Source organism: Schistocerca americana, chromosome 5 (assembly GCF_021461395.2).
Source record: "Schistocerca americana isolate TAMUIC-IGC-003095 chromosome 5, iqSchAmer2.1, whole genome shotgun sequence".
NCBI lineage: Eukaryota > Metazoa > Arthropoda > Insecta > Orthoptera > Acrididae > Schistocerca > Schistocerca americana.
Window position 1 is genome coordinate 579,255,202 of NC_060123.1, and position 23,443 is coordinate 579,278,644.

At 42.9% G+C, this 23,443-nt stretch overlaps 1 protein-coding gene across 1 annotated transcript in view; it reads left to right on the plus strand.

Moving 5' to 3' along the window:
• Nucleotides 1-23,443, plus strand: part of LOC124616551 (lachesin-like) — a 354,912-nt gene that overhangs the window by 132,444 nt on the left and 199,025 nt on the right. The window lies entirely within an intron of this gene.

A 23,443-nucleotide genomic window follows, 5' to 3' on the forward strand; every position in this document is an offset into this window, starting at 1 on the left:
GCGATTTTATCTCTTTTGAAATGTGTACAGCGCACGTCTAACAAATTTATCACGCTGAGTGAGGAGCGCGTAGTTTAGGCCGTTGATGTTTCTGTGACGGGCTGTGGCAGTTCTCTGCACAATGCATCATTCGCGTTACCATGAACATTGACTAGGGTATATCTATATGATTAATGTCTTTTCTTTAGCACATGTCCGAAAGAACAGACGCAACTCATATATAGATACATATGCACCTTGAACGGTAATACTATCAGCAGTGCAGTGCTCTCATCGCCCGGCTTCGTGCGGAACTTGGCGTGATGCGACGAGCAGACAAGAGGTCAAAGGGCTAGAGGACTAAACACCATGCTCAAAGTCGTCGACGGTTAACATATCTGCCTCGAAAGTGGGAGACCCAGGTTCGAGTCCCAGCCTAGTACAGTTTTTCATTTGTCGCTAGTGAATTCATTCACTGCCTGAATGCAGTAGAAATCGCAGTTTCTCCTTTCTGAACATTAACTAGGATGTTTATTTCAGCATTCTTGATGATTGTGTATTGTCCTCCTGTTTACATTTTCGTAACGAGTACGCTGCCGACAATTCCAGGGTAACAGCAGCCGTGTCCACAACTTGCATGCTTACTTTGCTGGTGTGAGGATCACTCTGGCACCTTATCTCCTTCGACAGGCTAACTAAACCACCCGTTCTTAATCCTCCAGAAAATACCTGGGACAGTGGGCGAATTGCACCAATCAAAATACATGCTGTTTGGTACGTCTTTGGGGTCTAATCACCAATGACTGTCTTTATCTTGATATGGCATACCTGAACAAACCTGTTGATTCCTCGTCCTCATCAGCTGAGAGCATTACGATATCATAGTGATATCTCCTCAGGATAACTGACATCCGGAGTAGGAGGGCGTGGTGCAAGGTAATGTTTCCTAATTGTTTATTTCGTTATCAATATGTCACGCATGTTACTCAGTCGACTTTCCCGCTCCGCTGACGCAACGTGCAATCCTCTGCCGCTAGAGGACTCCGAGTTGTTTTGCGTAACGTGGCGGTGTGTAACGTAACTGTTATGATGCAAAGTGGTAACCGTTACGTTCGAGGAGCCAAAAGTTTTTTTGATACTGAGTGGAAGTTTTCCAAAGGGTCTATCCATCTGGACAGCCAAGCAAATTCTTAGCTGACGCAAGTCCACTTTAAATAAATATATTATACTCAGATTTGGGTGAAGAAATGCTACACTGTCGTCAACCTGTGACAGCCGTGGCTAGCTATAAGCAGAGACTGGACACGGGTGTGCGTCTACGTACGCTGAATATTTGCCGACTTAACATTCTGCACCAACAAGCGACTGGATGTAATCTTTAACTATAGTTCAATTCTTTTATGTTGGCGGCTCGCGCATGCCCGCCCAGACGCGGGAGATTGCTGCGTTGCCAGTTGCACACGACGCACGCGCCAATAGAAGCAGCACCATAGTATAGTATAGTTCGCAAGCTTACGTTTAGGGGGGAGCGCGCAGTTCATGAAGTAAAGCCACCACGGCCGCATTAACCCTTTCGCTGCTACAAAGACGTGCTCCCTGCATTCCGCGCTGTGCGCGATTTTGTCACTGCACTGCTCGCCTGTGCAGACACATCGTGTTCCGACTGCTTTGACACTCTTATCATTCGATTCCACAAAAACTATTTGGCCCAAAAATTAGATTTTTACATGTCTTCTTGACTGATACCTTCCCCCCACAAATGACTTAATTTTGTTTCGATGTTCAACGCAGTTATTATGCAGCATTAAATATTGTAAACCATTGCACGAAATTTTGAAGAGTTTGCAGAGGTAAAAGTTGAGGGGGGAAGGTATCAGTAAAGAAGACGTAAAAATCAAATTTTTGGGCCAAATAGTTTTTGTGAAATCGAATGATAAGTGTGTCAAAGCAGTGGGAACACCATGTGTCTGTACAGGCGAGCAGTGCAGTGATGACAAAATCGCGCACAGCGCGGAATGCGGGGAGCATGTGTCTGCAGCAGCAAAAGGGTTAATGAAGAGACAAAGCACTAGAAATTTCAAAAAATTGCATTCAAACTAATATAATTCGTGAAGTAATGCACGTCCATATTGTTTTCAAACAATTAAAATATTGCGCACCACACAAGGCTTGAACTCATAACCTTTTGCACAGAAGCCGAACACCGTAACCATTACGCCAACGCAGCTTGTCTACAGACAGAATGCCACGAGCACTCTAACATGTCACGCAAAGTACTGACAAAAACTGTTTGTATGACTATGAATTACTCACGCTTCGTCGAAGTACAATAGGAAATAAACAATTACCGCTTTTCTTTGTTGCGAAAAAGCGGTTCGTGAGATTGATACAAACACCTTTCCTTGCTATCGCCTGAATTAGGAGTCTTATTGCTTGTTTGGTTTAATTAATTAATAGAATATGAAGCTATTGGTATAAAGAATGCTTTTTCCAAACTTTCTATAAAAGAAAGTATGCTATCAAGACATTGCTTTTGTTCTATTACTTTATTTAGGACTGAACGTTTCTAAAACTGAAGACACTTGTCCATGCTCTGCACTGCAGTCGAGATCTTACAACGTCGTTCTCTGTTCATTGGCTGACTGTGTTTTGTGACGCCAGATGCGCAGAATGAACCTAAACTCGGCCGCCAACATAAATGACGCGCACTTTAGAAGACTAGTGCCCAGGTGCTCGCCTCTTATAGTAAAATTTTGGCGGTCTTCATTGACCGGCGGCATGGACGTTCCTTCATTGTCGATGTTCAAAGCGCCGTTCACTCGATCTGCAGAACTCTTCAAGGCATCGGCTCCGGCAGTGTCGATAAGCTACCACACTACAGTAACTATGTCTGTGCCAGTGGAACAGTTTGCTGTAATCGAGTTTCTAATCACCGAGAACGTGCATCAGAGAAAATCATCAGATAACACAGACACAGTTCTCGGGTAAGTGTGGCATATCACAAGACCGTCTACAGCTCATCATTGCAGACCTGAAGTGCAGAGAACTGGGCGCACCGTGGGTGCGTCAAATGCTCACCCCTGACATTAGACACTAGACTGGATATCTGTCAAGTCTTTAGTGTTTTGGGCGTGAGGATGATGGGTTCCTTTACAACATTATGACAGATAATGAAAGCTGGGTTCACCATTTTGACCGTGAAGACAAGAGCGTCAGTGGAGTTCCACCACAAAGGATAACCGACGCCAACAATGTTCAAGACCAGGCCATCAGCAGACAGACTCTGGCTCACAGTGTTCTGGGATACTCAAGATGTGATAAATTTGGAATTAATGCCTAAAGACACAACCCTAAAATCTGCAAGGTACTGCGAGACCCTCAGAAAACCTATGAGTTCATCCTTCGGCGCTACGACTTCTTCAACAGTCCGACGTCTCCGTCCAGACCCGATTTGGCCACATCCGATGTTCATTCGTTTCCGAAACGGGGGGTAGGACGTCAAACGGGCCGACTGGGGACAGGAGGGACACCACAGGACATTTTAATTTCATTGTCAGCATGACCAGGAAGGACTCGGGATTCGCTCTCATAGCAGTGGAAGTTAAAAAATGTAACAAAAAAAATTTTTTTACATGTGAAAATTCATCATTTTTTCACTTACTATTTGCTGCATTTGTTGCTGTAGGTACACTTTTCGTCATAAGTAACAAAGATTCTTAGATGAATTTTGCACAGCATACAAAACATACTTACAGATGTATGGAAGTTCAGATTTCATTGAATTTATGGAAAAAATGAATGAGCTGTTACATTTTAAACTTCATGTTTAGGAAAAACTCAAATTTTATAGTTAATTATTTCAATTTTTACCAAAGATTTTAATAAATTTGGAAAATTCTAGAGTTTCATACACCTGTAAGTTTCCTTTGTACACTGTGCAAAATTTATCTAAGAATCTCTCTTACTTATGAAGAAACGTTTACCTATAGCAATAAATGCAGCCAATACAAAGTGAAACAATGATTAAATTTCACATGTAAAAAAAATTATTTTCTTATGTTTTTTAACTTCCTCGGATATGAGTATGAATACTGAATCCCTTCTGGTTATGCTGACAAAGTCGTATGAATATATTTGTAAAAGTAAAGACAGTGGAAATTAAAATGTCCTGTGGTGCCTCTCCTGCTCCAAGTCGGCCCCTTTGACGTCCTACCCGCCTTAAAGAACATCGTCAAGGACTTCACTTTCATAATGATGAAGTGATGCAAGCAGAGGTGGGGTTGACGGTATCAATGAATTGAACTCCCGTAAGGAGAAATGTGTTCCTCGCCAGGGTGACTGTTGAGAAATAAATATGTCGACACGAAGAATGAAGATGTAGAATGTTAATACCGCTTGTTTCATTTAAAAAGCTTAGAGGGTTTTCACACTGAAAATTCGGAGACATTACTTCTGAGCACACCCTCGTACTTACGCTCTTCTCATCAGTATGGTTCCACCTGTCCCTCGCTCTTGCACTCTCTCCACACAGCAGGTACGCGTAAGACCACACATCACAATCACTTCCTTCAGGACGCTGCCAAAACTCACTTTTCTCCTGTATACATTCATTTCATAAATACCACAGGTCTTACAGGTACGTCCCTACCGTTTCATGTCCTTCCAGAACCAATGATATCGCAAAACGAACTGGTTCAGACAAACGGAAATACTTCTACGACGAAGCAAACAGAGCTTCTGCAGACCTGATTTCCTCCCTTACGATTGACAGCTGTCGTATCCCACAAGGAAGACGCGAAACACATTTGAATTTCTCGCTAACCTCAAATTAACCAGGTACTGTATCCTACTAACTACTAAAGAGAAAGCTCGAAATATGCAAGCCCGACACGGAATTCCTTTACCGCACGACTGCTACGGTCGCAGGTTCGAATCCCGCCTCGGGCATGGCTGTGTGTGATGTCCTTAGGTTAGTTAGGTTTAAGTAGTTCTAAGTTCTAGGGGACTGATGACCACAGATGTTAAGTCCCATAGTGCTCAGAGCCATTTGAATTCCTTTACGAGAACAAATGTCACAAAAATAAAACACAAAAAATGTTAACTACTACTCCTACGTTATCAAACGCCATATGGGTTTCTACGGTTCTTCTCGTCCTTCTGCCCTTTTATAAATGAAATTTTTACCATTTCGTGAAGAAGATATTGAACACATCACTGTTCACGTTAAAAAATTTACAGATATTTAAAAATTCCTCTAGGGGGAAGTACATTTATAGAACACAAACCACACGCATTTACGAATACACTTGGCGACGCTGGACATTGCTTAATGCTCAAATGGTAGAAATGTTTCACATGAAGGGCAAACGAAATGGTTTCCATTCTCGGTACGTGTCCCAGTTGCAGTCTGTCTGCAAGGTTCATACCAGCGTGAACGCGACTGAGTTACGGATTCGTCGTAGGACGGAAGAAACCATTACTCGTATTAATTCAGAATAACTGACTTTGTATGGCATGCAAGGATTTAGAAGCGGAGAAACACAGGAGGCTTCATACTAACGTGATACCATGTCTTTTACTTATTTATTTGAATGTACCTGTGGAAGAGAGTGTTACAATTTACAGTGTTCAAAAACGTACTAAACTCAGTGAGAATTTGATCTAAGTCTTCGACTTGAAGCAATGACTGGTACCATAACATGGCGTTTTGTACAAAAGCAAGAAAGTAAATTTTGTTGATCAGTAGCTCCACAGGAGGTATCTGTGAAGTGAAGCCCAACACTGGTAACAAAAAATGAGCATTACTTTTAAAATATATCTTACGCGTACCTCATTAGCACAGAGAATCGACAGTTTATTTTCTGTTGAATTTCTAACTCTTATCATTTGTTTCCATATAGTGTGTGTCCCTCCCAAGAATCTTCTGGAGCATTTTCTCTGGTGTTCCGGAAAGTATTTGCTGCTTAGTTTTTGAATTGTGTAGCTTGAGTCAGCGGAAAGGAATATTGATTTTCACGTCTTTCATGAGACGTACAATGTCAACGGAAAACGTCGGTTTGCTTTCTGTAAAAAACATAAATGTTTTTAAACCAGGATTTTCCGTGCTCATTCGATAGAGCGGTTCCAAGTTAGTCTATTGAGTTATTTATTTTATCAAAATGTATTAACAAGGATAGAAAAACGTGAAGAACAATCAGTACTTCAGCAGCGGCTGAGCAGCGCTGATGCATGGTACTAGCAATCAGCGCAGGCCAGCATGGTGCTGTCACGGTCGCGGTACTGGTTATTCTTCGTGTTTTGCTGTCCCTGTTAATAATTATCGACAAAACTAACACGGTATTCGACTAATCTGGGACCGCTCTGTCGAATGGGTACGTGTAACTCAGCTTCAAAAACTGTTTTCTTTGTAACAGGAAACAAACCGACTATTTTCGCCGACACTGTGCGCCGCATGAAAGACGTGTTGTCAGTATTTTTTTGGGCTGACGGTAGCTACACATCGCAAAAACGAAGTTGCAAGTATCTACAAAAAAAAAAAAAAATATTTGAGAATATGGGGCTGGCGACTCTTAGGAGGGGCACCATTGTATCACAAAAGAATCGTGACAGGTAGAGTAGTTATAAAATGGAATTTGCTCGATAGTACAGTCTGCAGAAGCTCTGATTACATTAACGTTGTTCGTTTAAATGAAATTGGTCACCCTTTCTGTATGAAAAAAATATTGCATTATAGACGTTTCCTCACAGATTGAACCAGTGTATCAGCTAAGCTTAACTAACGCATCTCGAGGTCCAACTGAATTTCGCATTTCTAACCAACATACAGTTCCAGTCTGTCAGGAAGTTTCATTGATGCTGCTGAGAGGAAAGATTACTCTGCAGAGCAAGGTATTCTCCATTAGTTCAGGAGCCCAAAGACAGTGAATACGGAATGAAGCCAGACAGAAATGAAACGATCACTGAAAGTGGGCGATTGCAATTCAGATGTAATGAATGATTAAATACCTCAGTTCGTTAGAGTTCCCGCAAAATTGAGCTATGTTAATTCTCTCAGGCGGGAAGTTCTCGTAAAATCGATGTTTAAAACGAGTTTGGAGCGTACAACGACTGTAACATTGGTCTGTGTAACTTTATGCCAGTGCTTACATATGCATATACGAATGGATTAATTTAGTTGTAAACGAACAATTACTATAGAATGAATGTGCCGAGTAACAGCAAACAGGCTACTGCACATTAGATTTCAGATGAAAATCATGATATCAATAAACCAGTTTCATAACACACTGTAGTTGATGTTTATAATGTAACTCGTTACCTACTGTATCAAGAAATGCTGTTTAGAAAGTTATTTTAGGACTCTGAAATTTCCGAAGTCTGTTAGGAATCATGCAGCAATACTGAATAAAAGATAAGTGTCTTATTTAAAATTCTGGGTAATTTATTTCCGAGGACGGCCTGGCTATTAATGGAAAGTCGATACAGAGTCCCGAGCAAAACTCTTCCTGAAAATCGCCATCTTCCCATCCTCGACGAGGTGGAGCGCATTTAACTTCTGTGGATTGCATCTCTGTAATTGCTTACGGCTGCTATCCGCAGTAGTTGCTTCTCCAAGTAGATGGCCGCCATTCCAGCAAACGTCATCAGCGCCTGAATATCTACTTTAACTGTCTTGCAGGAATTGTTGTTAAAATCTTTAACAGAATATTCCGTGAATGTTATTAATTACAGAGTGTTACTTTTATGAAGTAAGCTACAATTCGTAGGAATGTAATTTCGGAATGGGATGACTCAATCGATAAACGTCATGGTCGCTGACATTAAAAATAAAATAAATGGCCAGGTACGAGCAGGACTCGAGCACTGTGGGTTTCGTGCAAACTTAGTTATGTATACAGACAGTTCATCCATTCCGATTCCAAGACTTTCGAGACAGCTTTAATTTCAGGCCTGAACTCGGTTAACAAACGCAAAAGAAATATTGTTTTCGTGTTAAATAAGTAGGGGAGAGTCGGTTTAAGCAGGGTACATAATAAACAAAGTGTCCATATGTGTACCAGTCTGTTGAATTTTTAATGACGAATTGTCCAATCTGTCTACTTACAATTGGGCATGAAAAACATACATTTAAAAAAGATGCCTCATTACAGGAAAGAATTTTTTACACTTGTGTCAACTACCCCGTTTAATCAGACTCGTTGGATAAAACAGGGTGCTACATTATAAAGAAAATAAAAAAAATAACAACTCCACTTACAAACCCTGACAATCACTTCATGTACAAAAATCAAATTTATATGGTTCATCATCAGCATAATCATTAATGCCGGCGCACTGTTCATGAGCCCATTCAGTACACTTATAACACTTCACCTTGCCTTCTTCAGACTTAGAATTGGAGAAAAGTTCATTACAATAAATGAAAGCTATATTATTATCTTCTCCTTCCTCTTCTGACGATGTGCTGTACTCCCGTACTTTTCCCAACTTTCTTTGCTTTCTTCTGTCCAACATTTCGGACTTCAGTAGGCCTAGAACTATTAGAATGTGTCCCCATTTCCAGTTTCGTTCTGGGGTCTTCCCCTTTTTCATACAAGACTTTAATTCTTCTTGATAAGGTGAACTTGTAAGAACAGCTGTCTTTCCTCATCTTCTATCAGATTTTTGTTCCTTTCTTTTAGCTATCGGCACTGCATTTACGTCTTTCGGAGAGACGTGGAAAGCGGAAGTTGAAGGCTTAGGCCATCCGACTGGGAAGACCTTGGTGGGCTTGGAAAAGATGTTTCTCTGTTTAACGACTCTGAAGTAGGTTCCGAAGGCAGGACGTCACCTTTCTCCAACGGTGGGTCAGTGTCTGTTGTTTCAGCAGGCTGATACATCCAATCAGAGAAAATATATGTGTCCAGTGGGAAGATTCCAGTTTTACGGAATGCATTTACAGCAGTCTCAATAGATGCAGCTTTCACGAATGCTGTCCTATACAGCCCTGCAAGTTGACTGATGGTTATCACTCGTCCGGGACGACACTGAAGCCACTTTCGAACCTCTTGAGAGTAATAATTACTCAGTGGGGCCATGAATGCAGCATCCAGGGGCTGCATTCGGTGGGTGCATAAGAGATGAACATAGTATTCTCTAGCCATATCAATAAGTTCAATACTCTCTCTGTGTGTTGAGTAACCATCCAAGAGCAGAAGAACGGGTTTCTGTGCAGTTGGTTTAGAAAATTCAACAAATCGTTGAAACGAATTCAGTAATTTTTGTCTGCATCCATCCGCTAGGGTGATACTCCGCAGTAGATAATGGCGGAGCATTATCCAGCAGCTCAGAGTTGGCTCTTTGCCTAGGGAACACAAACATTGTGGGTATATAAATTCCAGAAGCGCTCATGCAGGCTACAGCAGTCACTAAGGTGCGTCTCTCCGCAGAAACCAAACCGCCAGCTTGACGTTTTCCCCTCAAGGCAAGCACCTTTGATTGCTTATTAGGGACTGTTGTTATTCCTGTCTCATACACATGACAACTTGACGTTTTCCCGTTAAGGCAAGTACCTTTGATTGCTTATTAAGGACTGTTGTTATTCCTGTCTCATCCACATTATAGAATCTATCGGCTGCGAAGCTGTGCCTATTATAAAATTCTAATAGCAAACCAAAGAACTGCTTCACCACTGCACGGTTGAAGCCCATTGCTCTGCCAAGAGATGTTGGCTCGGCAGCGCGCAGGCTTATTTCCGGATTCCTCTTCAAAAACGAATAGAACCAGCATTTAATTGCCATCTTCTTAGTGTTGCTGAAGTTACGCGGCTCTGCCAGTTCGAAAGCAAGACTTCGCACCTCATCGACGGTCAATCCAAACAATCTGCTTCCCATTAACAGGATATATTCAGCCAGTTCATTTTCATGCTCCTGATTAAATACAGGTTTGTAGCAGCCTAGACCTAAAACAACAACAACAACAACAATAATAATAATAACTGCAACAGTTTAAATAATTTCTTCTACAATAGTAAATAAGCCTACCTTGGTTTGAAGCATTCCCTAAACACATTCCACTCTGGGCCTTTTTTACACGTGCTTCCAGAGTACTCTGAGGAACCCGAAGGACTTTGATGCTTCCAAATAGCCCATTGTTTGGGTCAAAACTGCCGCTACAGCTTCTTTCATACTCTTTTGACTCTACGACTGTCTGTCAGTTTTCCTGTTATAAGGCGCCATAATTGTGGCATAATTAAAGTTCCATCCTATGAATAATAATAATAATAATAATAATAATAATAATAATAATAATAAATTTTCTAATTGAACAAACTAAATAATTTGAAAATGGCAAATGGAGATTTTTAAATCAGTTCGATGATACTTAATGGCACCGTGGCTTATCCGACAACGCCATGTTAAGAACAAGTTGACTGCAACAGCCCTTGAGCTATACACACATTTTGAAACACTCAACGATGTGTAGTGCAGACAACGTTTAGCTTATATCATACTTACTTTACAGTCTTCAAATTAGTGTCTTGCAGATATAAACGCACAATTCACAGTGAAATACTACAACGGACTGCAGCTACTGTAAGAATGAAGGTCATTATAATTCTACGTCAAGGGGAAGTACCCTACATGTTTTAATGAACGCGTTAGCGGCTGTCAAAATATGTGACATAAATGGCCATATCCTTTGATTGTGTTGACTTAGAAGCTAAAGTTCATTATTAGACTAAGGGACTAAAGATCTTAGTATGTGGCATAAATGTCAACTCAAAAAGTCATCTTAACACACGGACAGACGGCCAGCATGATAACAATTGATGACTGGCGATCTAGCTGTCCAAGTTAGGGGCTCAATTCGAAGCGTGACTGATCACTGAAGATAATTCTACTCCATTCAATGAAATTGCAGCCGAAGAAGAGTCTGGAGACGCTCCGGACAGTGCTGGGATACCGACACGACTGTCGCCAGCCATACGGCCCGTCAACGAGGAAGATAGTCAGGATGCCATTTCATTCCACAGCAGGAACTACACTTTGGTTGTCGTCCGCGGCAACTCCATATCACAGCGGTACATCGACGATATTCTGCACACCGTTTTGTTGTCCCTGATGGAAAGCCATCGTGGGCTTACATTGCAGCAAGATAATACTCTCCCGTATACTACGAGTATTTCCGCTGCGTGTCTTCGTGCCCGCTTAACCCTGCTTTGTTCAGCAGGGTCGCCGGATCTTTCTCCAGTTGAGAACGTTTGGAACATTATGGACAGGGGCCTCCAATCATCTCTAGATTTTGGCTATCTGGTTCGCTTATTGGACGGAATTTGGCACGATATCCCTCAGGAGGGCATCCAACAACTCCATGAATTAAGGCCAAGCCGAATGACTGCATAAGGGCCAGAGGCGGACCAACATGTTATCGAATTGCTCAATTTGTGGAGCTCTTTCTGTTCAATAAATCTTCCAGTTTTTCTGAAACTGTAATCATTTGTTCGTCTGTACATGTACGTCACATCTACTGATTTCCGTCCCATTCGGCAAACTGCTTCATATTGCACAGGTTTTTTTCTTAGAGTATTTCTAAGTACCCGTATCCGAAGGTTTCTTTTGATAATGAAGGAAGATCCCCAAATTGCAGCCACACATGGAAAACTCGTGAAGTTGCCTAGTACGGTAGCGGAAGATCGGCGGTGAAATGTGCATAGAACTGCTGTCACCACAGGCGTATCAAGACAAAAAGTATCTGAAGAGTTAACAGTGAGAAAGCTTGTTGCTAGGTGAGCGCCGTATTTTCTGGCCAGTAGCTTACGCGAAAAGGAGTCTCGCAATGAGACCATGTCTGCTCGTAATCACATAGTCATCCAGATTTATGGGATTTGCAGGGATTGGCCGGAAATGAAGATGACAGAAGTGGATGCTCCAGATGGCATGCATTTAGAAAAAAAAAAAAAAAAAAATAGCGGTTTTATTCACTGGTCGCCCGAGGCACGCGCCGTTGTTTTCGGGTAGCGGCTTACGCGACGTAAAGAGTTCAGAATGGTAATCCAAGGGTCATCTTATCGAGACCCTATGCGGAAACATTTTTTATGTTCAGCTTTCGCATGACATTCCAAATAAATCGAAATAGTGCTCGATATATTGCACGAGGGGTGTTCAGTAAGTAATGCAACACGAACAGGTTGATTTTATTAAAATACAACACATTATTCCCTACACTTTATGGCATATAACCTTATTTTTCAACATAATCTCCGTTCAATGCGACGGCCTTACTTGATCTTCAAAAACGGTTCAAATGGCTCTGAGCACTATGTGACTTAACATCTGAGGTCATCAGTCACCTACAACTCAGAATTACTTAAACCTAACTAACCTAAGGAAATCACACACATCCACGGCCGAGGCAGGATTCGAACCTGGGACCGTAGCAGTCGCGCGGTTCAGGACTGAAGGGCCTAGAACTGCTCGGCCACATCGGCCGGCTGGGAGGCCCTCTACCCACGCGGGGTACCGCTCTTGGTCGACGTTGGAGACAACGCCTTGCTACGTCAGTAACCTCCCCATCACCCAGGGAGTGCTCTGTTGCGGAGTGAATCCTTCATTAAGCAATAGCTTGATCGGCTAACTCCAACGCCAATTAACTCGGAAACGGCGAAACGTTTCGAATTTTCTCTTAACTATCAGTTCTCGCTCAATGTACCACACAAGAGCCTTACAACGTTTTCGCACTTTTTCTGACCATTTTGTATACAGGGTGGAGAAAAATTATGTCACGAAATCTTAACCTTGGATAGTTGATGTTAGCAGGAACCAGAATTATTAATGTTGTGTAGGTCGACAACGCAACATTTTTAAACTACGTAAACTGAGTGCCACGCGCTCCGACTGGCCGTGGGATTGCCCTATTACCGTTCATCGGTTGACGGGCAGCACTATGGTGTTTGGTTCGCAGGTACAAACGTCCCTCGCTCCGATCTCCAGCAGGCAAAGCATTCGAGGTAGTGCGTTGTACAGGGCATCTGGCAACAGGGCAATCCCGCGGCCAATCGGAGAGCGTGCGCCAACTTCCCGTAGTTTAAAAACGGTGCGTTGTCGACCTACACAACACTAGTAATTTTGGTTTCTACTCGCATTAGCTATCGAGGGTTAAAATTTCGTGACCCACTTTTTCTTCGTCCTGTATAAATGACCTAATGGAGTATAACGTCGTAAGTTCCATGAGACTTTCCGCGGAAGACTTTGTTATATACATGGTGGGATAAATGAATGTGACCCGGACGAGTGGATACGATTACCTGTGAATCTGTGCATACAGCCACACTCCGTGACCTACAGTTACTTCCAACAGGATGGAGCAACTGAACAAACAACCGGCCGACCTGTAGACCACGTTTTCACAACTTTACGCCTGACAGAGTTCTTAGCAGAGGTCAGTCTGGTTGCGGTCCTAGCTGTGGCCACCCACGTCACCTGATCTGTCAGTGTGCGATAACTTTGTATGGGAGCCCTCTTGTCTAAGGTGTATCGCAACAACCGTCTTCAACAACCGTCTTCAAGAACTGCAGCAGAACATTTCGAATGAGACTGCTGCAATTCCAGCAGTCCAACTTCGATCCGCCTTCAGCAACTTGCTGATCAGAACCCAAAAGTGCCCAGAGATTAATAGTGGTGACATTCAACATCTGCTATCGTCACATAAGTACTGTGTTTCCTTTCCTCTGCTGTGTTTCTTTGTACTCTGGAACCCTGTTCTCTGGGCCACTTTTATTCGTCCCACCCTGCTCAAAGAAGTCGCAACGCTATAAAATGTTATAGAAACGCTGAAAGATCAGTATAGGATTAATTCTTGGTCTATGGATTTGCAGTTGACACACAGCATAAGCAAATGTAACTTATTTCGCGTTAATAATTAGAAAATTCATTATTGTATGATTAGACAACTGCAGAATAATTACTTGGAGCAGACACTAAGTATCTCAGGGTAGGCGTACGAAACTGATTATATCTGAACGACCACATAAAACGAATCGCACGTAAAGCGGATACCAGACTGAGATTCATTGAAAGAGTCCTCAGGAAGTGTAGTCGACCTACAGAGTAGAGAGCTTACAAAAATCTGGTTCGACAGTATTGCCCTTCAAAATTGCTGAGCAGCCTGGAATCCGTACCAGATAGGATTAAGGGAGGAAACAGGTATAATGGAAAGACGAGCACCACCTTTCGTTACAGGTTCATTTAGCAAGCGTGAAAACCGCATGGATTTGCACATTCCGCGGCAGGCGCTACAAGGGGGGCATACTCGATCACGGTGTACTTGGCTGTTAAACTTACGAGGGCATACGTTACTATGAACAGCCAACCAATGTATTGCTTCCTCACACGTGTACCTCGCGGAGAGACCAAAAAGTTAAACTGTCAATGATTCGAACTCACGCGGAGGATTGCCAACAACCGCCCTTCCCGCAACTGAAGGAAGGTGGGAGGAACGACAATGGTACGCAAAGTATCCTCGGCCACGCACCACAATGTGGCTCATTGAATGTAGATACAGAAATATACACAAGAAGTAAAATTTTCGCTCGTAAGCTTGGTAATTTTCACAGTGTCCTCATACTTACGCTCACATTGCTAACTCATGTGCTGTTTTGAAATATGGAGTACTGTAGAGGCGATACCACGTCGTATCGAAATGCGAGAGGATAGATAGTAATGTTACTACGCGACTGTCAGAATGGTGAGAACAATGAAACCAACCTCGTTTCCCTGTGTATGGCTTTAACAAAGGAAATATTCCAACGGAGTGAACGTCAAACTGCGGTCCGCAGGCCGCGTGCGGCTCAAATCGAGTATTCGTGCCTCCCCGCAGTTCTCAGCCGTATTTTACAAAAATGTGCGTAGAGCAAGTAACAGCCGAATCGCCGAATCCCAAAATGTCAACTAACTTTAAGAGATGGGAAAAATACTTACAGAGACAGTAATAGTTTAAATTGTGCTTAATTGATTGGTGAATTCGGCCATGAGCCAAGTTGTCCGCTTATCCGCTTACCTCGGGGGGGGGGGGTTGTTTGGGGAGGGAGACCAGACAGCTAGGTCATCGGTCTCTTCGGATTAGGGAAGGATTGAGAAGGAAGTCGGCCGTGCCCTTTCAAAGGAACCATCCCCGCATTTGGCTGGAGCGATTTAGGGAAATCACGGGAAACCTAAATCAGGATTTCCGGACGCGGGATTGAACCGTCGATTTTGTTTGCCTTGTTGTACTGACAACTCACGTGCGCGAGCAGCAAATAACGATCAGCTGCTATGCTATAAATTTTATCGCGGAAGTAACATGGATTCGTGAACACGCGTTTCGAATGCGGTCATCCTAAAATGTGGTAGTTACATCCACCGAGGAATACGCAACAAAATTAAGGCTTTTGTGATACAGGCGGCCGCTGTGGCCGAGCGGTTCTAGGCCCTTCAGTTCGGAACCGCGCTGCTGCTCCGGTCGCAGGTTCGAATCCTGCCTCGGGAATAAATGTGTGTGATGTCCTTAGGTTAGTTAGATTTAAGTAGTTCTAAGTCTAGGGGACTGATGACCTCAGACGTTAAGTCCCATAGTGCTTAGAGGCATTTGAACCATTTTTTTGTAATACAGAACAACGAGTAGAAGAAAAATGATATTCAAAACATTTACTAAACATTTCGGATCGTGTCTCATATTGTTTAATGCATTTAAATATAAGTACAATTGCTGCTGTAAATCGATAAATCATTCGCTCACACTGATAGCAACAGCAATGCGTGAGGCAATTACAGCGTCACAACACTGACTCGCTGAGGGTGATAACAGTCTGAAGCAGGGAAACGAAGTGTTCCGAATTGTGCCGGCTTTTAACGATCAGTACTCCGGAGCCGGCGGTCAACTTACCGCGCCATTAGTACAGCTAGTCTATTGGGTGCTTGTAACATACTAATTTAGGGCACAAAGGTCAGCATCGTTGTAGTGTCATCTATCTTTTTCATTGCAGATCTAGATTTCAACTGACACTGGAGCAGTCATCAGTGCATTATAACCAATCTTATAGACTCAACGTAATTATGACCACACATATTCCAGGCTAACTTAGGCAGTTACAGGCATTAGGGGCTAATGTGTGTACATGCTTAGGCGAGACTGGAATGTATGTCGTTATAATTACGGTGAATCCACGGGACTAGTATGATGCGCTGATGACAGCTGCACTGTCAGTGAATCTATAATAAAAAAGACAGATGACGACACGACCGATGCTGACATTCTTTCTGTCCTGGATTCATGGTCATGGAACACAATCGAACATGCTAGTAATTTATCTAGGTTACCTATAAATAATAACATGGGTACATATGCAGCACACAGGTGCCGTTCCACACTGTGTTCGCTCTCGAGCAAAAATGTTTGACCATCACTGCTCTAGAAGGTCATTAATTGTAGGGGAAGGAGTACAAGAAATGGTTGCGAGAAAATATGGGGCTGGTAGCAGGAACGAGAAAGGAGAACCACTAACTAACTGAGCTCTGCAATAACTTTCAGATGGTAATAGAGAAGGCGCTGTTGAAGGATCACAAGAAGGAGCGGTATTCTTGGAAGCGGTCATGCTCAGGTAATAGATTCCGAACTCGGAAACTGTGCTGTAAGGCGTACCCAGGAGCAGATGCAGACTCATATCAGAATTTGGTAATGATGACTAGCAGGCTCAGGTTTAAGAGACTTGTCAGGGAAAATCAATAAGCAAAGAATTGGGATTCGGGAGTACCAAGGCATGAAAAGATAAGCTTGAAGTTTTCTAAGGCTATCGATATTGCGATAAGGAAAGACCACATAGCTAATATTGTGGCGAAGGCGAGAACCAAGACGGCTCTTTGTTGGCAGAACACTTAGAAGACGCGACAAACCCACTAAAGAGACAGCCTACATTACACTTGTACGTCCTCTGCTGGAAAATTGCTGCACGGTATGGGATCCTTATCAGGCAGGATTTGCGGAAGACATCGAAAAAGTGCAAAGAAGGGCAGTTCGTTTCGTGTTATCGCGAAATAGCGGTGGAAGTGTCACTGATACGATACGCGAGTTGGGGTGGCAGCCACTGAAACAAAGGCGGTTTTCTTTGCGGCGAGATCTATTTACGAAATTTCAATCACCAACTTTTTCTTCCGAATGCGTAAATATATTGTTGGCACCCACCTAGTAGGGAGAAATGATCATCATAATAAAATAAGAGAAATCAGAGCTCGAATGAAAAGATTTGGGTGTTCCTTCTCCCACGCACCATCCGAGAGTGGAATGGTAGAGAAGTAGTGTGAAAATGTTTCGATGAACCCTCTGCCAGGCACATAAGTGTGAATTGCAGAGTAACCATGTAGATGTAGATGTATATGCAGCATAGCTCAGTAGGCAGTTCAGTTGAAGAGCACTCGACATCTCTAAAAAGGCCGACAGACAAGTTGGAAAGAAAACCGTCAGTACAAAGAAGGTAACTGTGAAGAAACCATGGATAACAGAAGAAATACTTCAATTGATCTACCAATGAAGGAAGTACAAAAACATTTAAGGAAATTCAGGAATACATAAGTCACTTATGAACGAAATAAATGGGCTGTGCAGGGAAGTTAACGCGAAATGGCTACACCATCAAGTGAAGAAAGAGAAAAAAATGAGTGTCGGAATGATTGACCCAGCACACATAAAAGTCAAAGCAATCTTCGCTAAAATTAACAACAAGGGTGGTAACACTAGGAGTGCAGTGGGAATCCAACTATTAAATGCAGATGGCAGAGAGGATAGACGGAAAGAATATGTTGAGGGTTTTTATGAGAGGGAGGACTTCTCTGATGACGTTATAGAAGAAGAAACATGAGTCGATAGGGAAGAGATGGGAGACAAAGTATTAAAATTAAAATTTAGAGGAGTTTTGGAAGGCTTGATATGAAATAAGGATGCAAGGATAGATAACATGCCATCGAAATTTTTAAAATCATTAGGGGAACTGGCAACAAAACAATTATTCGCGTTGGTGCTAGAATATATGAGACTGGCGATACACCATGAGACTTTCGGAAATAATATCATCCACAAAATTCCGAAGACAGCAAGAACCGACAAGTGCGGGAACCATCGCACAGTCAGCTTAACAACTCGTGCATCCAAGCTACTACCGAGAATAAAATATAGAAGAATGGAAAGGGAAATTGAGGATGTGCTAGATGACGATCAGTTTGGTTTTAGAAAACATGAAGGCACCAGAGGGGCAATTCTGACGCTGTGGTTGATAACGGAAGCAAGACTAAAGAAAAATCAAGACACGTTCATAGGATTTGTCGACCGGGAAAAAATGTTCGACAAAGTAAAATGGTACAAGATGTTCGAAATTCTGAGCAAAATATAGGTAAGCTATAGGGAGACATGAGTAATATACTATATATACAAGTACCGAGGAGGCATAATAAGTGTGGAAGACCAAGAACGAAGTGCTCGGATGAAAAGGGTGTAAGACAGGGATGTAGTCTTGCGCCCCTACTGTTCAATCTGTACATCGAAGAAGCAGTGAAGGAAATAAGAGAAGGGTTCTGGAGCAGAATTAAAATTCAAGGTGAAAGGATATCAGTGATATGATTCGCCGATGACATTGCTATCCTGAGTGAAAGTGAAGAACGATTATAGGATGTGATGGATGGAATAAACAGTCTAATGAGTACAGAATATGGACTGAGGGTAAATTGAAGAATGACGAAAGTAATGAGAAGTAGCAGAAATGAAAAAAAAGCGAGAAACCTAACATCGTTATTGGTGATCACGAAGTAGATGAAGTTAAGGTTTCTGCTACCTAGAAAACAAAATAACCAATGACGGACGGAGCAAGGACTTAAAAAGCAGACTAGCACTGTCAAAAAGGGAATTACTGGCCGAGAGAGGTCTACTAGCGTCAAACATCGGTCTTAATCTGAGGAAGAAATTTCTGAAAATGTACGCTTGTACGTTTGGAACACATCTTTGTATGTGGCATGACTGTGAGGAAACTGGAACAGAAGAGAATAGTAGCATTTGAGGTGTGGTTCTACAGAACAATGTTGAAAGTTAGGTGGGCAGATAAGGTAAGGAATGAGGAGGTCCACGGCAGAATCGGAGTATATGGAAAGAAGAAAGGACTGGGCGATACGACATCTGTTAAGATGTCACAGAATTACTTCCATGTACTAGAGGGAGCAGTAAAGGGTAAAATCTGTGGAGTAAGACAGAGATTGGAATGCATCCAGCAGATTATTGAGGACGTTGGTTGTTGGTGCTACTCTAAGATGAAACGTTTGGAACAAGCCAGTCAAAAGACTGATGACTCAAAAAAATGAAAAATAAAAAAGAAATTAAATCAATACTAATCGCATTTTTGTATATTTTTCGGAAGCACCGATATCGGTATAGGTGGGAGAATAAAAAATCCTCTTTTCTGTTGAAGGTCGAATGTCTCAGTACGGCAGCATGATTTGTGATATTTTGGGGAACCGTAATTAACTCAGACCGCTGGGTACATTAAGGAAGAATGTGCACAGTGCATTTCGGCTTTAATTAATCACTGTCGGAGTGGGGATGAGTTATTACTTGGGAAGAAGTCGATCTGGCCAAGGGCAGTCGGAACTTCTTTTGCGATCGCTGTGGTCAGATTCACTGAGGAAGCTCGCGTCTGGTGCAGGTAACGTATAAAAGTCGTCTGCAGTTACTGAACTGAAACGGCATTTGGACAACCACCCAGTTTCCGTCTTGCTGTACAAATTTTGTGTTCAGCGTCCAATGATGTTACCCAGTGCGAGTGGATTTCTGTGTTCTTAGGAACTGTTTCTGATGTGGCTTGTATAGTGTAAAACGACGCCAGAACTTCGACTACCAGTTTCTTCTTTTGATATTGAACATCGTGAATCGTCAAGAGAGAGTCCACCTTAGCACTTTTACGTTGTTTAAATTATCAGGATGCAGCGGAGTGTACGCTATGAGCGTCTTTCATGACAGAGAAAATGTATGCGGATTATGGGCATTGGGACCTGTAACGTTTCGAATGTCGCAGCTTCGTGAACGAAGGGCTAAGATTATTGTTCGACTCAAGATTTGGTTCGAAATTTTCGTCAGCCAGGAATAATTGTGCAATTTTTACGTGGTAACTGAAGGAACCGAATTGGGCAGGAAAGGCGGTAAACTGATGAACTGATAGATAAAGTAATGTAATGTATTAACTACTCAGTGGAAACGAATGAAAGTGGGGGAGCATGTTGCCAGAGGTCCCCCACCCGTGTACTGAATGCTGAACGACACATGGAGTGAGGTCAACATGGCTATAGCTCCAAATGGGGCTGGACCCGCAACGCGTAGCAGTAGAAGGAACGGGAGAAACAGTGAGTGTCAATCAGTGAACAGTTTTGGTGCACTGTGGTGCTGTTCTTCATTACAACATGGCCCGGAGCCCACATTAAGATGACTTAATAGGGGGAAGAATTACCGGGAGGCTTTAAGAAGGACGATGTGGGAAAAATGTAGCGCAGGACTTTGGTATTGTTCACAGCCTTGTTTAACGTGCATGGGGAGCGTTCCGAACTACAGGTACTGCTGTCCGAAGGCGAGGGGGTGGTCGACCCAGGCGACTATAGCAGCGGATGACCACTGCATTCTGCAGCAGTCAAGAAGGGAGCCACCTTAGTTAGCAGATGCAATTGCAACAACATTTAACAGGACTGCAAGGCTCGCAATAACACTCTCCAGAATGGTATGGCTACTGCATGGGGATGGTCTCTTTGCCCGACGACCAGTACGTTGTCTTCCGTTGGCACCCGACGTCAGCGGTCTGTCTGCGATTGTCTCAAGAGCATAAGGACTGGATGAATGAGGTACGGGCTCGTGTGCTGTTCTCGGATGAGAGCAGATTCTGTCCGAGTAGCGATTCTGGACGTAACCTCATAAGGCGGGGGATGAAAACATGTAAGGTACCCAGTTATAGTGTCGAGCATTCGCTTTGGTGGTCCAGGTGTTCTGGTGTTGGAGAGCGTAATGTTGCATGAGGGTTCTGAGCTCCAACTGTTTGAACATGGAAGCCTCACCGATCAACGTTAGTGTGAAACCATACCCCTTCCTAATGTGCATCTTTTCAAGGGTTCAATCGGCTCTGACTTCAGTTTTATCGAGTTTAATGCGCGACTGCAATCGAAGTCGCTCTTGCCGCGGAAGGTTATTCGGCGAATGAACTGACCTGTCCGTTCCTCCGACTTAACACGCTGTCTGCCGCACGGTTGGTAGAGGATGTTCCACCGCCATGCTAGGAAAGGCCTGGCGCGAAGCATTAGCCATGAGTCTCTCCTATGTCCGGCGGTGGTTTCGTGGCGATGAGCGTGTTAGATCCCATCGAGCACGTGTGGGGTGCGTTTGGGAGAGTATTTCAATACGTTCACGTGCACCGCCGACGCATTTACCGCCGTTCATGGTCCTCCTATTAAGAACCGCGTTCCGCTTGTTGCAGTGCCCAGAGCACGGTCATTAACCGCGCTGATTTCTGTGTCATTGTTGTCTTGGAATGAAATTGACATTTCTGTTCGTCTCATTCCGTATTTATTTCAGTTATCTTCTCTACTATACTGTAAATGTTATTTCTATGTATGCTCCAAGTTTCATAGAGCTATGTTACTTGGGAGTAGCACTTGATGCGAAAAATTTTCTTTCGTCCTTACGTTTAGCACACTAGTGTATTACGAGCGTTCAACAAGTAACGCAACACTTTGTTTTCTCGGCCAGTTTCTCTTGAAAAAATGCGGAAGTTGTTTTGGGACAAACTGGAATACTCCCGCTTCAGTCCCTATAATTTCGTGAAGCTCCGTTTAGTGGTGGCTCTGTGCGTAGCCTTCAAAATGGCGTCTGTAATAGAGGTGCATTCCCAGCAGAGAGCTGTCATTGAGTCTCCATTGGCGAAAAACCAGAGCATCGCACATGTTTATAGATACTTGCAGAATGTCTGCGGAGACCCAGCAGTGAACAAAAGCACGGTGAGCCATTCGGCGCCCGTCTGTCATCACCGCAACGAGTTCACGCAAACCTGTCAGATTTTCCGAGCAGCGGCCGACCGCATAGAACTTTGATTCCTTCAATGTTTGGCTCCAGGGTACTCGTCCGCACAAGAAAGCAAACGAAATTCTTCTCCATTACAATGCAAGACTCCCAAAACTTCACTGTACTCTTCTGCATTATCCGCACTACAGTCTCGATCTCGCACCTTCCCACTACCATCTGCTTCGCCCAATGAAGGATCACTCTGTGGGCAACCGTATGTGGATAATGGGGAAGCTGTACATGCAGCAAGACGTCGGCTGCGACATAGACCAGTAGAGTGCCAATATGAGTGCATACACGCCCCCATAGCACAGTGGCATAAGCTGTCGCATTGAACAGAGACCATATTGAAAAATAGGGTTTTGTAACCAAACGAGTGGGGGAATAATATGGTTTAATGGAATTCTGAATAAAACCAACCTGCTTTCAGAAAAAAAAAAATCTTGCATTATTTATTGACTGCCACTCGTTCGTAGCAAGAGCAGGGGATAGATTCTGCATGTTCTACACGTGTCGTTACAGCGAATCGATACATTTAAATGTATCCTGTCATTTGTTCAGCAACCAAAAATGTATTTAGATGTATAAAATTCTACCCGTTTAATTTTTTATAGTCGGTTTCCATAGACACAGATATTATCTGACAGTTCATCGTGGGCAGATTGAAATCTTGTGTACTATGTTCATCTAAGGCAATGTACGTATCACACTGTGCTATCAATCGAGGAAGGTGGCACAGTGGTAACATACTGGACTTCATTAGAAAGGACCAGGATTCAAATCACAGTCCAGCCATGCAAATTTACATTTTGTATGATTTACCTAAATCACTCATGACAAAGACAGGGTGATGTGTTCGCCGAGGACATCCAGATTTCCTTCCCCAGCCTCCCTTGGTCAAAGTTTCCTTCCTTTGTTCTCCGTGCTAGCAATTTATAACCAGACGCTGATACTTCAGCGTGTTTCAGACATGTTTAGATACAGCTGCACCTGCAATCTGCCCACGATGAACTGTCAGGTAGTATCTGTGTCTAGGGAAACCGACTCTAAAAAATTCAAACGGGTAGTATTTTATACATCTAAATACATTTTTGGTTGCTGAACAAATGACAGCATCTGTCAAATGTAGTAGAAGTGTTCAGTATCGTGTAACTTTTTGAAGGATCCAGCATATTGGATTTAGCATGTTTTTTTATGACACGTTGTAAAATTAAATATAGTGAAATTAAATAATCGCTTATTTTAAATATCTCAGGAGAGATGCTACAGATTTTCCAAGAGATAATCCTATTGTGATTACTCTGATCGCATTGCCATACGTGTTGCAGTTCTACTGTGCATATTTGTTAAAAGCAGCAAATGTACACAGCATAAT